This window comes from Balaenoptera physalus (assembly GCF_965194825.1).
Source record: "Balaenoptera physalus genome assembly, chromosome: 3".
Lineage (NCBI taxonomy): Eukaryota > Metazoa > Chordata > Mammalia > Artiodactyla > Balaenopteridae > Balaenoptera > Balaenoptera physalus.
The window spans coordinates 166888687-166897206 of NC_138890.1; the positions used below are offsets into that span (position 1 = coordinate 166888687).

At 35.5% G+C, this 8520-nt stretch overlaps 1 long non-coding RNA gene across 1 annotated transcript; it reads right to left on the reverse strand.

The window, feature by feature from the left end:
- Positions 1 to 468: 468 nt before the first annotated feature.
- Positions 469 to 5340, reverse strand: LOC309657635. Its single transcript, XR_014261868.1, has 2 exons — positions 2332 to 5340; positions 469 to 1008 (listed from the first exon to the last, which is right to left on the reverse strand). It is a non-coding gene; the product is annotated as an uncharacterized lncRNA (long non-coding RNA).
- Positions 5341 to 8520: the final 3180 nt, after the last annotated feature.

An 8520-nucleotide genomic window follows, 5' to 3' on the forward strand; every position in this document is an offset into this window, starting at 1 on the left:
TTTGACTAAATTTATTCTCACAGTAAATTTTTGAAAAGAGCCTTGTCACATCTTAAAACTGCTGGCTCACTGTAGAGCTGGTCCACTGATTGATTTCTGAACATTTTCTGAAACTTCCCAATTCCACTTTCATACACCAAAAGCACATTAACCTGGTAGCAGTAAAGTTCTCAGAAGGAAAATTTTGAACCCAAATAAATCTAACACCTTAAACACTGCACCGTGAAACTCTTATAACAATGATGCTTTGAAACTTTTATAACAGTGATGCTTAGAAACAATCTAACTGCCAAAAAGTAGTATTTTTAATCAAACTATTATATACCCGTAAAATGAACCTATTAAAAATAGTGATGTGCTTATATACTTGCCAAATTAGAATAGATCTATGATAACGTAAGTGAAAGGATAAGAGATTTGGGGCACAACACGTGTTAATATGTATGTATTTACATTAAAAATAATGGGTTGTGTTCTTTAGCAGACAAGACTGATAAGAGCTGGGACTGTGCCTGTCTTACTCACTTCTCTCTTCCCAGCATTTCTGCTAATTGCTGGCTGATGTGGACCTAACCTGGATGTGCTGTAATGAAGACTGTATTTCTGTCTCTTCATAATCATTTCCATCGGCCTTTCGGTTCCTCTACTTCAGATCAAGGTATTTGTATTAGTTTGCTAGGGCTGCCTTAACAAAATACCATAGACTCGGTGAATTAAGCAACTGGAAATGTATTGTCTAACAGTTCTGGAGGCTACAAGATCAAGATCAAGTTGTTGGCAAGTGTGGTTTCCCTGAGGCCTCACTCCTTGGCTTGTAGATGGCCACCTTCTCCCTGTGTGTTCATGTGTTTCCTCTGTGCACATACATTCCTGGTGATCCTTTGTGTGTCCAAATTCCCTCCTTTTACAAGGCCACTAGTTAGATTGATTTAAGATCTATACACTATCATATAAACTGAATTACTGCTTTAAAGGTTCAGTCTCCAAATATAGTCATATTGCGACGTACTGGGGATTTAGGCTTCAATATATGAATTTTGAGGGACCACAGTTCAGCCCATAACGGTGTTATATTGGAATGTCAGGCTGCTAATCCTATGATGACATCAAGATATTATAGATGCCGTCTCTGAACTAGCTTGTGACGTCAACCAAAACCTCGTTGTGTCCTTGTCACTCTCATAATTGACTTCTCAGCGCTGCTGTTTCTGGCACTTGTGGTGGTCTTTCCTGGGTGACTTTCCAGGGCTAGCCTCTACCCCTGCTTTCCTACAAGCAGCCTGGCCCTCCACACCTCCTGCATGTGGAGTGTTTCTGATTCACTCTAACCCTGCATCACAGCCAAGCCTTTAAAACATTTGCCTGTTTCCAGTCCTTGAACCTGATATGCCTAAGATTTGAACCTGGACTAATAATTCCTCTTGTGAATCACTGAAATGCTATCATGTTTGCAACCAAAGCTATGCCTACTTGATTATTGTCTTCATAATTTATCCATCATTTCTATATGACTGGAGTGGAGCATTGAGAGGCATAGAACCCATGACCTCAAAATTCCTTTTTGACATAAATTCAGACACTGATGTTACTGTTACAAATTACTTTTTAAAAATTTACATTTCTGTTATACAATGAGTGTATGAATGCTAATTATTTCCCTATTCCAATTTCTCCTTCTTCCAAAGTAATGGAATCCTCAATTTATAGCTAACACCTAGCTTTCCAGAAGAAATAATAATAATTAATAACAACAATGCTAAATACTTGGTAGAGTATACCCTACATGATAAGTACTGGTCTAAGTTTGAAACATCTATTAGTAAATTTAAAATTTTTTAAAAATATATGAAATAAGACTCTGAGATAATACTATTATTATAGTCCCATTTAATATATGTGGAAACTGAGGAATGTTTGATTTGCCCAAATACGTAGAGCTAGTAATGGCAAAGGCAAGGTAAACTCAGCCTACTTTCAGTCTTTGCGCACCATCTCTCATAGTAAGATCATCTCTCATAGTAAGATATGCTCAGGTCTTGGTCAATTCAGTGTAAGCCGAGATGTAAAACACTCTTTTCCCCTTTTTCTTCATTTCCTGCTCCTAAGTACTGCCAGAACTTGTTTATGGTAACTGGTCCTGAAGCACCTATTAGGGCTATGAGTTGATCTTGAAATGAAAACCATCCTTAATGTGGACATTTGAATAACAGAGGTAGCAAAAACCTGAGTCTCTGGGGACTTCTTGGACCAGAGACCCCATAATAAGCCCTGAATTGCCAAACTTGAAACTTTCATGAGGAAGAAAAATAAACATCTACATTTTGAAGCCACTGCTATTTATTGTGTGAAGGTTCTTTGTTACTGTTTGACATACGTAGTTCTTAATGGTAAATACTGTTACTATCTAAACAAAGAAGTTTAACATGTTTAATACATTTAAAAGCATAAAACATGTGGAAAGAATCCAAAGGGGTCACTTTAAGAATATTACTTACCAGAGCATGATATATTATCCTATGATACACAGAATGGAAGCTTGACTGGGAAAATGTTGGGCAAAATCTGAAAATGGAGATGTTTCTTTCCTGATTTTGAAAAGATGTAATAATTGAGAGATTCTTACTGTGACCACCATGTCTTTTTATTTTCACCTATTTAGTGTTTGTAGTTCATCTGGAGACAAGTAACTAGATTGCTGTTAAGGGAAAATGCACTTCTCCAGAGACAACTGAAACTAATGTACTAATTTCATCATATCACATAATGGTGTACTGACAAATACTGTCTTAAATTAGTATAGCATAAATGTAATAATTATAGAAGTAAACCCCAGAAAAACTGAAAACAGAAATCAAAAAGTCAATTGGTCAAAATGGGGTTTTATAAAGAAAATTCATATATGATATAGTAAGTCTTAAACAACTATTAAAATAGAAACTATAGCATAAACTTTGATATTTATAAAAGTAAAAAGAGTTGAATTGATAACTCAGGCCCAGATCAATTAGAAAACTTAATTCCAAATTGTTTTAAAATTCAAAAGGTATATACAAACTCCAAGCTCAGGAAAAGTCTGATCTTAAGACCATCAGAGGCAGATCTCCAAAATTGTGGATTTGTTCCCACATTTAGAAGAATTTTTAGTTTCAGATTTCACACACAAGTTCCACTCTGAGTAATACATGTGGGAGATAGGCTCACCCACATAAAAAGAGATCTCTGTTTGAAATTTATTACTTACATCATTAAATTTAAAAAAAAATTCCATTCCCTAGTCAGTAATGCTCCATAATCCATAATTCCCAGTTTTATTTTCAATATGAAATGTAGACAGATTAGAAACATCCTGCATAATGACTCCCCATGGTCTTTCTACTAGTGAGCACTAATAGCATGTTGACCTTGGAAGGAACGTTATCAGAGGTCATTGGGTCAAAGTGACCCATTCTTCCCAAGAGTCCTCAGTAGAGAGAATGGGAAAAGAGTCCATTATTATTATGTCTCATTATTCCTTTTCATCATGTTAAAAGAAGTAAATGAGATAAACTCAACTACTTATAATGGCTAAATGGAACATATTCTATGAAAATATAAATGATCAATGCTTACTGCAAAAAGATCTTACCAACATCATGAATCAATGTAGTCTCTGCCATAACAGGAAATTTTGCAAAATGCTGGAGTCCTGGATAAGAATCTAATCGGCCCTAAAACCTCAGCTAATTTCCTTTTCTTTACTTTCCTCATCTGAAAATGGACAGCTTAGGTTAATTTAGAAGTTTTTCAACCTGTGTTTGGTAGAGCTCTATATTTTCTTAGAGATACATCAGAGTTTTTCTCCTCCATCTCACTAACCAAATCAGCTCGACTTTGACAAATTTTATTTTGGAGTCCTCAGCAACACTATACAGAAGACAGAAACATTCCAAGCAAAATAGAAAAGTAAAACAAATCCTCTGTCTGTTTTTAGCTCAAAAATGTTGATTATTTCTCAGTGTATTTCACTCAAATTAATATTAAACAAGAAAATACAGTAAAGTTTTGCTTATATGTAACAAACTAAACTTGATATTTTAATGTTTAAGAATTTAGGCAAATTATCTATTTAGAGTATTTATTTTAACTGTTTTGCCTCTTAAATATAAAGTTATTTTAAACCAATAAAACTACATCTATCTATCTATTTCTTTAATCTACCCATCTATCTATATTTTTCCAAAGTAAAGCATGGGCTAACACAGAGATATTTTGTTAAGCAAATATAATATCTTGGGCCTGAGGGAGAGCCAACAAATTTCAGCTGGGTATTTATATTATAATAAAGATTATTATTAGTTTCTATGTCCACTTTTTTGTTATAAAACTTTATAAATGGAGGTGAGAGTGATGTAATAAAAGAGTTTCACTTCGCGTCAAAAACTCAAGCAGTCTCAAACTGCACACTCACTATTAAAACATTTAAATGCAAAGGAGCCTTTGTGTTTCTCCTGATCTCCCTAGCGTCATACATCTCTGAGCTCATTTGACTGTCATTACAACACTGTTATCACTGAGTCATAACACAGTGTGAGAAAGTATCACATTAAGTCTTCTTTTTAAAATGTTTCACTGTCCTTTTGTCTTGTAGTTAAATTTCTATGAAGCCCAGAATACACTTTTTTCTTAATTGTTGGTTTTATTGTTTTTATTAAAGTAGACTTCATATTGATTACCAGATGCCATACAACTCAAAGCACGCTTGTTCAAATGTTAATTACACAAGTGGAAACGTTAATTACGCAAGTGGAAAGCTCTTTCATGACATACGTAGTTTACATAAAATATCTCATGCACATCTCTTCTCTTCTCTCATTGGGGACTTCATGTAGTACTTTTTCGAAATAACTAGATTCTCAGATTTAGCCATTCTATAATGGAATTTAGGAGTCTATGTTAGAAGGAGAATCAACCACAAACTGCTTATTGAGGATATCTAGAGAGTAAAGCAAGAGAATTATGGTATTCAATATTTTTTTTAATTTGATAAGTATACGTAACATATCTACCCTCTCAAGAAATTTTGAAATGCACAATTCTATTATTAACTATAGGCACAATGTTGTACAGTAGACCTTTAGAAATTACTTATCTTGCATAGCTGAAGCTTTATGTCCATTAACTAGCAACTTCCATTTCCCTTTCCCCCCAGCCCCTGACAACCACCATTCTACTCTCTGCTTCTTGGAGTTTGATTCTTTTCTAGAAATATAAGTAGAATAATACAGTGTTTTGTCTTTCTCTGAGTGGCTTATTTTTCTTAGCAAAACATCCTTAAGGTTTATTCATATAAAGATAAATGGTTTATCCATGAAAGGAGATATGATTTACTTTTTTTTTTAAAGCTGAATAGTATTTCATTGTATGTATATACCACATTTTCTTTATCCATTCATCTGTTCAATTGACATTTAGGTTGTTTCCACATTCTGTTATTGTGACTAATGCAGCAATAAACATGGGAGTGCAGATATCTCTTTGAGAACCTGATTTAAATTATTCTGGATAAATACCCAGAGGCAGGATTCCCAGAGAAGACCTAAAAATGGCCAACAGGTATATGAAACGATGTTCAACATTACTAATCGTCACAGGAAACCAAAACAAAATCACAATGAGGTATCACCTCAAACTTGTTAGGATGGTTATTATGAAAATGTCAAAAGATAACAAGTCCTGGTGAGGATGTGGAGAAAAAGGAACCCTCATACACTGTTGGTGGAATAGAAATTGGTACAACCACTATGGAAAACAGTATGGAGTTTCCTCAAAAGAACAAAAATATAATGACCATATCATCCAGAAATCTCATTTCTGTGTATATACCCAAAGAAAACAAAATCACTATCTCAAACAGATATCTGCACCCTCATGTTCATTGTAGTATTATTCCATTTTTTTTTTTTTTTTTTTTTAATTATTTTTTAATGCTATTCTTGTCTGCTTACATTCTTTTTATTTATGTATGTATGTATGGCTGTGTTGGGTCTTCGTTTCTGTGCGAGGGCTCTCTCCAGTTGTGGCAAGTGGGGGCCACTCTTCATAGCGGTGTGGGGTCCACTCTTCATCGCGGTGCGCGGGCCTCTCACCATCGCGGCCTCTCGTTGCCGAGCACAGGCTCCAGACGCGCAGGCTCAGTAATTGTGGCTCACGGGCCGAGTTGCTCCGCGGCACGTGGGATTCTCCCAGACCAGGGCTCGAACCCGCGTCCCCTGCATTGGCAGGCAGACTCTCAACCACTGTGCCACCAGGGAAGCCCTGTAGTATTATTCTTAATAGCCAATTTTTCAACTCACTAATACTATCTTTTGCTGCACTCACATTGCTATCAAACAAGGAGTTATTAATTACAAATACCTCAGTTTTCAATTATAAAATGTCAGTTTTTGTCAGTTTGTTCTATTGTTGTGGTTGTTATAGATATTTTAATAGTCTTTTGAAATGCTCTGTCTTTACATCCATTGGGTCCAGCTTTTCCTACATTTCTTATTTCTTTTAACACATCCATAGTAGTTTAACGTTATTTATTACTGACACCATTATCTGTGTGTTTGTGTGTATTTTAGAAAATTTCTCTTATTAGTCACATTTGTAAATCTGGTAATATTTTTATTATGTATGTTCTAAATGTGTAAAAACTTAAGACAATGTTACCCTCAAAATTTGTTCATAATTTTTTCTATATCAAGTCTGAGGAGTCCAGCTCCTGGCTTAAAACATATGTGTGATTTTTTCAAGCCTGAAAATAAGCAATTAAAAAGGCTTTCCCTGGCAGACCTCAGCTGGGAAGTTGCCTCCCCACATCAGACTTGTGGCACAGAGAGTGCATCCAAGTTTTACTTAAGGACTCAGCTACTTAGTCCAGTTATGCCTTCACATATTCTCATTTCTAGACCTGAGACCTTTATTTCTAAGTCTCTTTATCTGAGGCATTGGGTGTAAGTCCTCTTCAGACACCTCTGCTGAGACATCTTTATGGGGAAAAGAGAAGAAAACTTGAAGACATTTACCCCCCCTGACTCAACACCCTTCCCCTCAACCCCTCAATCTATAAAAACTCTCTGAGGCTTTGGTTCAGGGCTTTCTCAACATTGAGGTGACCACCACATCTGCACTGACTAACAGAAGCTTCCATGCACCAACTCATGCACCTTTCCTTGTTAAAAAAATAGAATATGGGAGTCTACGCTTACTCCAGTTTTAGCCTCTTGCTTATAACATCATAGTAAGTGATTAAAAGCTCAACTCTTTCATTTTTGGCTTGTTGCTTTTTTAATTGAAGTATAGTTGATTTACAATGTTGTGTTAGTTTCAGGTGCACAGCAAATATAATATATCATTTATATGTGGAATCTAAAAAAAAGATAAAAATGAACTTATATACGAAACAGATAGACCCACAGACATAGAAAACAAACTTATGGTTACCAAGGGGGAAAGGGGGTGGGGACGGATAAATTAGGAGTTTGGGATTAGCAGATACACACTACTATATATAAAATAGGTAACCAACAAGGACCTACTGTATAGCACAGGGAACTCTATTCAATATTTTGTAGTAACGTTATAACCTATAAGGGAAAATAATTTGGCTTGTTGCTTTAATGAGCTACTCCAATAACTGACAGCTCAGCTCTCTCTCCCAGCTCAGCTGAACTCCTGACAGGTTTGTAGGATGAGGAGCACTGATTTAGCTGGGTTGACACTGTCTGGGCTACAGCTTAATTACACACATTTCACTTCTATTTGGTTTTGAATACTTAAAGGTCATGTTTTTGGTGTCAATTTCTTCCTTTATTGGTACTTTGTCTCTTAAACATCAGAGGACTATGTATGATTTAACTCTACCCTTCCAGACTCTTTCATCCTTTCCCAGCTTGATACACTCTTCCATCATTTGTAAATGTCCCATGATTAAAACTGACCATGCATCTATTACTTTTATACATTGCTAAAAAATTTGCCAGCCTAAAGGGCCATCACAAGCTTCTCCTCTTCCTATAGAAAGCCTAGTGAACTAGCTCAACCCTTGACATTCAAAAACCTCCGAATAAGCTCATATCCAACAAATATGCCCAGGGTTGAAAATGGTCAACCGTCTCAGTTCCACCAGGAATGACTTTTTCTCAACTGGAATTTTAGCTCATCTGATTCTTTTTTTCCCCCACAGCTCTCCAATGTCCTTAAAACACCATAAAAATATATACTTTTTCTTAATTGGATGTTTCAAGTTTCTTCCATAGGATTAAGGTCTTCTTTCATCTTTTTCTTCATCTTCCAAAGGCAGCACAATATTCACAACTAAGCTTATATGTATCTTTCATTATGAATTACTTTGCAAGTCTTTCTGCTCGAGTTAATTAGAGTTAATTACATTACTGTTGGTAGTGGTGGTGGTGGTGCCATTTTTGTTTCATTAATTTTGTATAATGTACTTTAAAGATATACAATGCATTTTTGTTAATTTGTAAAAGTAAACCATGA